This window comes from Malurus melanocephalus, unplaced genomic scaffold (assembly GCF_030028575.1).
Source record: "Malurus melanocephalus ecotype Western Australia unplaced genomic scaffold, MMel_1.1 scaffold_62, whole genome shotgun sequence".
Classification (NCBI taxonomy): domain Eukaryota; kingdom Metazoa; phylum Chordata; class Aves; order Passeriformes; family Maluridae; genus Malurus; species Malurus melanocephalus.
In genome coordinates this window covers 2,113,128-2,125,120 of record NW_026623294.1, presented here as the reverse complement: position 1 = coordinate 2,125,120, position 11,993 = coordinate 2,113,128, and the positions used below count along the sequence as shown (strand labels likewise).

Sequence of the window (11,993 nt, the reverse complement as noted above, 5' to 3'; positions counted from 1 at the left end):
AAAAAAGAAAAAAGGAAAGAAAGAAAGCAAGTCTTAAATAGAGCAGTCCAAAAGCCAGAAGGGAACCAGCAGCCTGGATGCTGTTAAAAAAATACTGTATTAAAATCTCAGGTAAAAATTTTGACACAATTTGAAAAGAAAACAATGTAATCCAAAAAGGCTATTTCACAGCTCAATAGGTACATTAGGGATGCTATCACAAGCAGTAAGTTAATGATTAAAAAATGGGAAGCTTACCCAAACTAGGAGAACAGGAAATCCCATAAAATAAGGCAAGTCAACCATACACCAGAAATTAAAAGGGCTAAAGAACAATGCRTGTTGAGCCTTGCAAAGACTGATAGTCTTTATATAGATAGCAAAGGCAGAAAGCCAACTAGTTTGAGGACAAATAYGCAAAAGGCATTTGGGGAAGACAAGAAAACAGCAGAAATGCTCAGTGGGTTTAATGTTCCAGTCTTTCCTGCTGTAGACATGAGAGAGCCCCAAACCCACATATTCTTGATAGCAATTCATCAGAGGAGTTAGTGCAACCTGAATTGAATTCATAGGAAACAACAGAGCAAACAGATAAGCTGGAGGTCAGTAAACCAGTAGGACCAGGCRCCATTTACAGAACAGTTCCCATGTGAAGCTGCAGAACTGGTGGCCCAAGCTGTGTAAATTGCCATTACATGTGGGCTCTGTGTCCTCCTACAACAGCAGAGCCAAAAGGCCACAAACACACAGGGAAATGTGATGCCAAGGAAAGCAATGAGCGTGATTTCTGTAAGGGACAACCTTGCAAACAGTCTGCTGGATGTCTGTAGGGGTGGTGATAAGAATGTAGAGATAYTGGACATACTATGTCTAGATTTTCAGGTAGCTTTTGACAGTTTCTCAACAAAGGCTATGAAGATACTAAGTCATCATGGACTGAAAGAAAGATCCTTTTGTGCTTTGAAAATGGAAAGGGAAGGTTAGGGCTCAACTGTGACTTTTTTAGAGTGGAAAAGCAGCAGCAACAGAGCCCCTAGAAGTCACTGTGGTATTACTCAGCGTCCTCACCAGCAGCCTGGAGTAAGGGTGTGTGTCTSGGATGCCCAGGCTTGCAGTCAATGCCAGGCTCATTTGTCTGGTGGGGTGCTGACCTGCAGGTGAGCAGGACTTAACAAAGCCAAGGGAGGGGGCAGAAGGGTGACACATGAGCTTCAGTACTCACCAAGGTGATGTCTTGGGTAGAATAATCTGTGGAGTAATCTGAATCATATTTAATGGTTTTGAACTCAAAACTGGCAGCCACCACTCAAGAAAATGCTCTTGGAATCACCATGGACTATTCCCTTAGAAGCTCAGCTCAGTGTGCTGTGGCAGTCAGAAAGCCAGGAAAATGGTGAATATCCTCAGGGAGGCTCTTCCAGCTTGGTGCAACCACACCAAGTGTGTGTTGTTTTGGTCTCTGCAATCACAAGGATACAGCAGGTTAGAGAAGGGCAACAAAACTGGACAAAGGGATCACCTTCCTCAAGAGGAAAGCCTGGACAGCCAGGATTGCTCACATTGGAGAGGAGATGGGTGTGATCACTACTTTTTAATGAACTTATCTTCCAAAGAATAGACATGGATGCAAAATCTGGTTGCCTGGAAGCGAGGGAATAACTTGCATTTGTTTCCAGGAAACCAAAGTCTTTGTTGATGGTGTTGATAGTAGACAAGCAACTTGTCACAAGGACCAGGATTGTTCCTCTGATCTCCTCCTACCCCCTGCCCAGGAGGTTCTGCAGATGGCTGGATAAYGTCCTGTGTTCCAGAGGAAGTAAAATTTTTGCTCTGTCATTTTTGAGCCAATGGCTGATCCAATCCGTGGGTGAGAAGAAGCAGAGGTCCTGGGATCAGCAACGGGGCTGAGGTATTTCCACATGAGCCACACATTTGCTCCATTCTTCTGGCCAGCTTGTTTTGAGTGTCTTTTTCCATTATGGGGTTTGCAGTTGTGTCCCAAAGGAAAAGAAATTATATGCTTGCCCCTTATGCTCTTTATAGTATATTAAAGAGGGGAGGTGGGGGGGAGGAGGAACTCTTTGTTTTGAGTTTCCTTCCAAACAGGATTTTTTGGTTGTCTTTGGATTTTTTTTTTTGCCTCATTTTGTTTCACTGGGTAATGTCATCATTCATCTTTCCTGTTTTTGCTGTAGAACTTCTTCGATGGTTCACAGATGTGCACTGGAAATTAAAAGATAGCATACTGAATCCTGAACACAAATAATTTGTAACTTGAGCTGTTATTGCTCACAAAAGAAGACAGAAAAGAGATTCCACTTGATCTTGCTGCTTTGGTTTCTCTTTTCCCTGGAATTTTAGAAAACTGCCTCCCTAGACTTGCACAAGAACCAAAATAGTTTTTTTACAATAACATCACAGCTCAGTTGGCACCCTTCCCCAAAACAAGTCTCTCCTCATCCCATAGTTCCTTCAGGCCTTTGCTAAACGTAGTGAAATTTTCTAATCAACAAGGCTGTCTTTTTTTCTTTTCCTTCGTCTCTTCCCACTTAGAGCAGTTTGTTGTCCTGTTCAAGTATCTATTTATATTGTTTACTGCAAAAAGCCAGGCTGATCTGTAAACACATTTCTCTGGTTCTCCCTATTTGCTGTTTTTTTTGAGATCCTCTTTATATCTATTTACGCACTTAAACATGTACTTGAGCTCATAGATGTGACCCCCTCTCAGCTTTCCAGGTCTAAACAGAGAAGTTTCTGACTCATCTGCTCCACATGCTGAACGTCTTTGGAGATGGACCCTGCCTGACTTTACATCTTTCTGTTTCAGACGGGATATCCTCTTAGAGGAAAGACATGACTGTTGAGGCCAGTGACAGCCCTATACCATCTGGCCCTGTAAAATACTATTCCCAGCTATTTCTAGTGTGTGTAACGTCACATTTTCCTCATAATATGTATTAAAAAATATTTGGTTGGAATGTGAACAATTCACTGGAGATGGTGGCAAACATCCCCATGCCTGCTRTCCCAACGAGTGTGTTCCTGTAGAGAAGCTGCATGACAATTCAGCAGAGAAAGGTGGCTGAGCATCAAGCATACCAGGCATCTCTGCAAATTGTATCATGTTGTTTTCATTAGTTTCCGATCTCAGTAAGCTGGGATTGACTAAATGCTCTGAGGGAGTTCAAAATGAGAACAGCTGAATCACAGCAGACTCACTGGAGTGATCGAAGGCAGCAGCAAGCAGAAATCTGCATGAGTCATCCTGAAGAAGAGGCCAGAGAAAAGGGTGGGTGTGCTTTGTACTAAAGTACATAGCTCTTCTGGGAACATGAACTTCTCAGGAGCTTCTGCTTTCCTATCCTGGGGTGAGTCCAAAGGGAATCTACTATTTTCTATGAATTGCTCTAGACAAGGATGGGTTCTGCTGCAAACAAGAGGTACAGCTCCAGTTATTACACCCATTCTGTCCTTCAATCCAGCTGGTTTTCACCTGCTGCAGATCTGTGTAAGTGGGACGGCATCACYACAGAGCAAAGGCCCAGGCTGAGCAGGGACAAAACCCAGAGACATTACAGAACCATTGCCTCAGCTTCTTCCACTGGGATATTCCAAAAGTGGAAAGAAAAGGTTCTACTCATTTTGGGCAGAGGCTGGGAGCACAGTGCCTCCCAGAACAGAGCCATTCCTTGCCCTCACATTGTCACTATGCATGGCCTTCCTTCCCCAACCTGTCTGACCAGCTGTGGTGTTCACAATCCTACACCTCTCAGAGCTGCCAGCGCTGGCAGGAAAGGGGACCAGTGACAGATGGTTGATGTGATCGGTAGATGCATGGATTTGTTTCTACTTTTTCTTTGTGTGGACTGGGGGATTGGCAAGGCCACAGGGGGTGTTGGTCTGAATCCCACACACAGTGTCTCAGCACCCTCATTTTTTGACAGTAGCYTCACAGTCTTTGTAAAATTGTGTTGTGTACTTCACAGTAAATATCTGCCTGGTAAATACAGCCACCACCAAGCCTTTGCTTGAAATCCCTGAAAGAAACTAGTTGTCCTGTCCTCTGCATATCCCATGGCTGTTTCTAGAAAGGTATGTGGTACCCACTATTCTCAAACCAAGTAATAGCTCCTGCTGCTTATCTCTGGTGGAGACAACTGTCCCTTCAGCATGTTGGTGACACTGCTCCCAGATGTCCTTCTGTTGGAATCAGCTGGGTGAAATGACKCAGTTTAAATAGTCTGATAATTTGRATGCTTCTRGCCCAGARGATTKGGGATGGCCCAAATGAATACCTGTCCTGGCAGTCTGCCAGTGCACAGGGCTGAGCCCCTGAGTGCTCACTCACACACTTCCTGCTGCTGAGCACCAGGCAGCATGTTTGAGGGACTCCTTCAGTGACTCCAAAGGCTTTCTCTGACCAGGCTCCTGCCGAATTTTCTACACAGGGCACTGCTCTCTACACTGTGTCATGGTTCCACAGCATAGTCCTAGCAAGGATCTCAAAGGTCTGTATAGATGGAAATTAGTGCCATCTCAACAGTGACATTCCCAGCCCCAGCCCAGAGCCACAGTACCCCAGCTGCTCCCATAGCTCACCTCCCCTCTGCCTGGCTTCATATTCCCACGTTTATTGCCTTTGCTGTTCTGTGTGCCAGAGGAAGAGTGCCAGCATGACCATAAACTGTGTTCTCTTGTGGTGAGACACCTCCATGTTCAAAGGAACTAAGCTMAGTGATAATGTTTACGAGAAATATTCTAATTCCAGTATGTGAAACCATTCTCTTGACAATGTTTTTCTGTGGYTAAGCATTAAAATGTTTATTCAGGCTGGACCGAGGTCTATTTCGAGTCAAAACCTCACAGACAGACATTCCTGCATCGTGCAACAGCATTCCCTCAAGATGACTGTGACACGGCAAAGCTGCCTATTGCTGTCTGGGCAATAAAAAGATTCTCTCCAGAATCATTCCCTTGTTTCTGAAAAGTGCTGCACAGTCACAGTAAGTGATGGCTCACTAGCTAAAAAGAATTGCTGCTCTGAGTGAGAATGAGTGCCCAGCACTTTCAGGAAACTATCAGATRGGCATTCCCCTTTTTARTGCTCTCTGATGTCTGAAAAAAAATACATATGACAAAATATGTGCACCAACTGCCTTCAGCTAARCATTGGATTTACCTGCATATTCCCACCAATCTTTAACTGCAGATAATTATCTTATGATATTTCTAGTTTTACAGTTTCTTAATGTGAAAAATCTAGTGTCTAATGAYATATGAGCTGGGATTTTTCAGGTTTGGTTTGTTGTTCCTTTCTTTTTTAACCACATTATTAGATTTCTCCCAGAAGGTTTCTCCTTGTGATCTTATGGTATGGATAATTTTCAAGATATTGTTGCACGTATCTTCCTAGATGAGTCTGAGCAATGTAATCCAGTGAACAAACAGAAGTGTAATTACATATTCCTGCACCTTCTATATATGTAAGCATTTGATATGTGTGTAAAAATACAAGGCTTGCATTGATTGATGTGGTTCTCTGCAGAGAGGCACTGTGGCAACAAATGTGTGCATATACACCTGTGTATCTCATGCCTTCCTTTTCCAGAGTGTGGTATTAATAACTTGGAAAACTGAAAGTAAGAAGAAATTACCACACTTCCTTAAAAATGCTGGGATTTTAAAACATCAATATATAGTGAATTCTCTGTCTTTCAGTCCTCAATCTTCAGGTTCTGCTCTAGGAGATACTTTCAAGCTTWAAAAAAAAGCATTGTTGAGATTCCTACATAATCAAAACAGGGCTTGAAAAGATACCATTTGTCATGAGCCACACACTGAAGCTGTGAGAGCTGGCAGCAGTGACAGTATTACAATTAAGAATAACATTTTTTCCAGATAGGATAAACACCATTTGTCACTTCATAAGCTTTTGGATGTGAAAATGGAATTATGACCGTTTCTTTTTTTCATCCAGATGTAGATGGCGTTGCTTCATCTTCTGACAATGTATTAGTAGACATCATTAAATGAAATTTAAAGCCTCCTTTCTTTCAGGTCCCCTCCTCTTCCCCAATTTTGACACTGTTGTCTTGATCAGTGATATAGAAGCCATCCAAGTGCTTCGTTACTGATTGGCTGCATCACCTCATACTCAAAATGTGCTATACCAGAAAAGAAAGATCTAAAAATGATGACAAAGAAGTGTATGGGAATATGTGAAGTTGCTAATATGCATACTGGAAAAATCTGTTAATATTGATAATAGCAGTACATTTCTAGGGTTGGTATGACAGAGGTAAATTTGTAGCTAAATTGGATGCCTGGATATCTTTTTGTTATGACAGTTGTACCSTGTACAGAAATGTCAATAAAGCTGTTAGCTATCCATTCCATATGTCAGCAAACAGGAGGGGGATGTGTGTGACCACATCCAGGGGTGCAGCTGGGAATGCTTACTGCAGCAGACAAAGCTAGAAAGGATCCTGGCTGGGATTTCCTGATATTCCCAATGTAATGTTCTGGTRCACATCATCCAGGGAATCTGTATGAGTGCTGGATGCATAACAATTTTGGACACCTCTGAAAATCCTTCAGCCAAAAGAAGCATGCCCCTAAGTGAGGCACAACTGCAGGGTGCTGGATGGACCATTGTTTTTCTCAACAAAGTTAAAAAGGTATTTTTAATGACCACAGATAAATAGTATCCAGGTAATATCTCTTGCTGCTAAAATGGCATAATAAGGTGTCCCCTTAAGGGGCACAGAGGAAAATCAGCCAAATAAAAAATGGCCAGCAGCACATCTTGTGGTTCTTATGTATTTCATTCTGAAATCTCCCTCCTGCTSTCATATGCCCAGCTCTGAGGCACAGTGGTGTCTCCCTGGGGGATTTTGCCTCCTTGAGTGACAATCAAAGCTCTGCTTGCTGGTGTGCTCTGCTCCTGCCTGGGCTTTGGACACTGACAAGTCAGTCTTTCCTTTTTAATGCTCTCTGATGTCTGATAAAAATACAGATGACAAAATATGTGCWCCAACTGYCTTCAGCTGAGCAYTGGATTTACCTGCATATTCCCACCAATCTTTCTTTCATTGGTCTGGATTTTGGGCTTTTTTCCCTCAGACAGTGCCCTCCAAAGTGTTGAGAGGCAGCCTAGATGCAGAAGGTCAAGCTAGAAGCCTCTCCCCCTTGCAAAGCCAAAGAAAATGTAGATTCTTTGCAGACCCATTGCAAGAGATGCACAGGTCCCCTCTGCCCACCCCTGTCCTCACCTTGGCAAGCAATGGTGCCCGTGCTTGGAGGAGAGAAGCGTGGCTGGGCTGTTTCCTCTTCCCTCCATGGGGGGGAATGTCCTTCTTGGTCCTGACTTTGTGTCTGTGTTAGTCTGCACTCAAATGCCCCATCGAAGAGAGCACAACCATGAGCAYCAACGGCTCACCAAAAAGGAATGTTAACTTAGAGGAGGACACTGTATTTAGTTACAGCTCTTGAGAGACACCCTACAGCTACCACTCGGAACAAAGCAGTGACTTAGTGAGGGACAAAAGTCATCTGCCACATACAAGAATATGAGACGAAACTTGTTAGAAACTTCAAAGTGACATAAACCCAAAAAACTAAAGTAGGTGCTGAACAGCCTCAGCTTGATTCTGTGTGCTGCAATAGTCTTTCCCCACATCATTTCACGTGATGCTTTCACCAAGGCCAGGCACACTGTGATGGGCCAGGAGTGACACAAGTGCTGTGCACAAGAGTCACCCCATTGTTCAAGGTCTGGTTTCCTGCCCCACAGGCAGCCCCAACCTTGCCCTCTGCTCTCACATGAGAAGCGGTGCACCAAGGCAAAGCCCTTGCTTTGTCCCCCATACAGCATCCCARTTCTGGGGAGAATGAGGACCAGCCAGAAGGGTGGGCCTTTCACTCTCCTCTGCCCCTAAAATGCCYTATTTATAATCTTAAACAGCCTGGACACTTGGCATCTCCACTGTCTTTGATCCTCTGATATCTACTCTGTCTGCCTGCAGTTTCCAGCCTGGGAAGGATGGAAATTTCATGATAGTCCCCCTCCATTTAAGCATGTGCCTGACATGGGGTTGAGTCATCCCTGGTGAGATGATTTGCAAAGCAAATCCTTCCCCACCTGAGCTGGCTGTGCTCTGGGTGCTGCTTGCCACACTGCCTGTCCTCCCGGGGCTGCGAAAAGAACACTTGCAGCTGTCAGCTGGTTCACAGTGCACAAGCTCAGAAACATCAGAAAAAGTGTTTGACCTTTGTGTGTCAAGTGCTAGAAATGGATCAGCATGAGGCAGCGAGAACACAGGTGCCTTTTGAGCAGGAGAAAAAAGGAACTTGGCAAGCCTTTTGATGTGTCTCAGTGAGAAAGCAGCAACATCAACAAAGACAGGAAAAGGTTTAGAAAAGCATACTTGTAATAGCTGAACACAAAACTGTCCAAAAGTGACAATTTTGATAGCTTCAGAGACAATTTGCCTTGTGTTGTGCCTGATTTGCTGTCATTTCACATATTATGAAAACTTGAAAACAAGACACAGTCAAAATGCTCTGGAGAGGTAATTGCTGCTTCATTTCCCAGGCTAACATCCTGCCTCAGGTGAAATTTCTCCATTCTGCAGTCAAAGGTGGGAGGTGTCCATAGGCCTCAAGATGGGGATGATTTAGGCTGTATTACTTAGAGCTACTCTAAGTGAGAGGAGAGACAAGGAGATGAAAATAATCCTCCCCTTTTTTCCTTTCTGCTTGCCCTCCTATCATGAAAAATCTCCCCCTCCCATGGGCTTTTTGCTGTGACCCTGGTCCAAGGAGCTCAGCTGTTTAACCAACAAAGTCAAGCAAAGSAGAAACTGAAACAAGGACTGTGACTGATTAAGATGTTATCTTGTGAGCACATTCAGATGAAAGTTCCTGGGAAGAGAATACAAAAATCCTAACTAGCTGTAAAGTGGTTCTTTTCACCAACCTTAAAGCAGGGTACCACATAATAACTCACAGCTTTGCACATTTGATCCCCATCTAGCATCAGCCCATGCATTATTTACACCCTCATCACTGGCAGTGGAGTTGGACAGAAATGATGGGAATATCGGTTACACCTGATGGGAGACGAGTATTTTGCACAGCTCAGACTTGTTGCTGAGCATGGCCAGAAAGGCAGGGATGGAGGAGGTAGGAAAGCAACTGAGCTCAGAGAAAAGGGAACTCTCCAGGGAAGAGSAAGTTTTGGAGTGTGGGATGGGAGAAAGAAAGAAAACTTTCTCACTTTGCCTCTCTCCAGAGCTGCAGCAAAGAGCAGCTGAAGTGAGTGAATTAGCAATGCATGAAGCAGCAGCACACTCTCAGAGTGAGCTGAAATCCTTGTTGGTGCTGTCCTTTGACTGACACTTCATGGCCTGTAATAGGTAAAGGGTCAGGCAGGTTTCTTGGCCACWGACCCAGGCAGGGAGCTGCTTCCTGGCTCAGAGGTGTCTAATAAGGCACAAAAGGCCTCGGCACTCCCCTGAAAGTGGTGTTGAGGCACACCACACCCTGTGGTCATTGGGCAGAATTCTGCCATCAGGAATCTCAGGCCTGCTGTCCTGTAGCCTGGTTATGGAGGTGACTGGTGACAGCTTTTGTATGGATGACTGCCCATGGGGAAATGGATGGACACCACCAATTACACTTCTGCAGAGCACTCAATAGCTGAAAACTTTGCCTTCTTTCCAGTGAGGTCAAGAACAAAAACATGAAAAGCTGTGTTTTCTRTATCTGAAAATCATTTTGGCTCCTTTGTGCTGTCTCATAGGCACCCTGGAACAGATTACTTGTGCTATCTTTACATGAATGCTCCAAACTCCTTGCTGGACAGAAGGGACCYTCCAGACAGGCTGCCAGGCAGAATGGTTATTGTTATTAACAGAAGTATATTCCAGAACCACATCCAGCTGCGGGCAGAAGCAGGCAGGAAGCCAGCTCACAACCTGCCATTTGCCATCTGCTCTACAAACTGGAATCCAGCCCCAATCCAACCCAAGCCAACCCTATCCAGCCCTGCAGTCAGTAACATGACTACACCCAGGTCAGCTGAAGCCAAACTCTCCGTTTCAACAAGCAGACCTCCAAGTATGACTTCTCTGATGCACACAGTAGCACCATTCTGGATCATCCCATAAGATAAAACAAGCCTTTTTCTGCCCAGAACTCCAAGTCAGAGCAAAATTTTCACTATTGGTCCATGTGGGTCATGAAACTGTAGCATCAGATTGCAAAATCTGTGTGTGCTGGTCTGGCTGCASAGGAGGAACGTGAGGAAGAAGTCAGCAGCGCGAGGCTCACATCAGGTCAAGTTCCTGTATACATGGAGGATTTAAATTCACGCATGTTTCCAGCTGCAGCCACCCAAGGCTGCCAAGGCTCAATGACAAGCAAAACCTCTGTGGATGAAGGTCACAGGAAGAAAAAAAGGTCCAGAGCTGTAGGAAAGGGCATGGCCCATTTGGAGGACCTCCGAGCAGTGGCCTCCAGGGGACGCATAGCTGCCAGTGTGCATAATTGCCAAGAGGTTTAAAGGGAAAACCCACAGCACAGCAGGACTCCTAATGCTGTCCAGATCAAAGCAGCTTTGTGGTTTAGAAAATGTGTCATCAGAAGGACAGAAAACATGTAATGGCAACCTCTTCCAGGACAGCCTAGCAGTAGCTACTTGGTACAAATACTTTGTGTGAGGTTTGTATAGCCCTCACAGACACCCTGGAAAACTGTCAGTGAGCTTGAGAAAAGAGGGTACAGTATGCCCCAGACCAAAGGCAAGCTCATGTGCATGGCCTAGGTTTGTAGGCTACACCACACTGCAGCCTGTTAAGCCTGCTTAACTCATCCAGGGCACTTGGACATTCTTGACTGGTCTTGCATCTTCTCAAGTGTTCCATGGTGATTTCGGAAAACGTGAGGAGACATAGACTCAGCTTTCCAGAAGTTTCCCTTGCAAGGCAGCCTTGCACAGGACAGCTCTAGAAAAACTCCTTATATTCCATCCCTCCCTCCCTTCTCAGGGTTTTCTGTGCAGGGGTGAGGTACAGATGCACCTCAGCATTTGCTGTTTGGRGCCAATCCCACAACTGAGGCCTTTTGCCTGCTTTGCCCTTACTGCACGGTAAAGGAAAGTCACTCCATGTGACTGATGTAAGCAGTAGGACAAGCCTGGTGTGAGGAAATACRTTCGTTAGCAAATACCATCCATGCAGTTATCCACAGATGCCTAACGAGACCCAGGAAGGCAGCCACAGGCCAGGCAGCTCAGCCTTGGTCTGTAATTGCTTCTTGTGCAACAAGCTGCAATCATGTGAGAGCTGCAGACATTGAGACTATTGCTCCACCAGGAACATGAGCAGGAGCAGAGGCCTCCGTGACACAATTTTCGTTCAAATCATCTCAGGAACCTTCTGTGCTATGATAATCACAATTCATGGGCTCAATCCTGAAGGCCTTGCTCAGTATTTTTTCTGGAATTGAAAAGCGGTTGCAGAGGCTGTGCAGAAACTTTACCTGGCTTAACATTTTGAGAACAGAAGCCCTGAGCTTTCCCTCAGCAGATATCTAGAACTACAAAAGCCTGCCTTGCTTCACAAAGCACAGAAAGGGATTCTCTGCCCTGAGGAATCCAGTCTAGGAGATGTTAATATGAGGATGGGCAGTTTCTTAGTCTTGTAGTGGATTAATCTCCATTAACCTTTCAGTCTTTCAGATTTTGCCATTTTTCAAACGAACAAATAAATAATTCCAGTGTTGTTGTGAATGCCCTTGGAAACCTAAGGTAGAAGACCTCTCTTGCATGTTTTCTAGGGAGACTTGACAASAGCAGTGGCTGGGCAGCTTCAGAGGAATTCTTGCATGTTCATAACGTTATGGCAGGCACTGGTTCAGGGTACATTTCTCAGCTCTACCATGAAAATGGAGAGAGAGCTGGGACAGACATCTGATTCCCAACAGGTGATTAATTCAGCACAGTAGCACTGGTA

At 44.8% G+C, this 11,993-nt stretch overlaps 1 long non-coding RNA gene across 1 annotated transcript in view; it reads right to left on the bottom strand.

Moving 5' to 3' along the window:
• Positions 1–7,341, bottom strand: part of LOC130573683 (uncharacterized) — a 12,403-nt gene extending 5,062 nt beyond the window's left edge. The window contains exons 1-2 of the long non-coding RNA XR_008965341.1: positions 7,251–7,341; positions 1,202–1,438 (exon numbers count right to left, since the gene is read on the bottom strand). This is a non-coding gene — a long non-coding RNA (uncharacterized LOC130573683). The remainder of the gene's footprint in view (positions 1–1,201; positions 1,439–7,250) is intronic.
• Between the last annotated feature and the right edge of the window lie 4,652 nt (positions 7,342–11,993).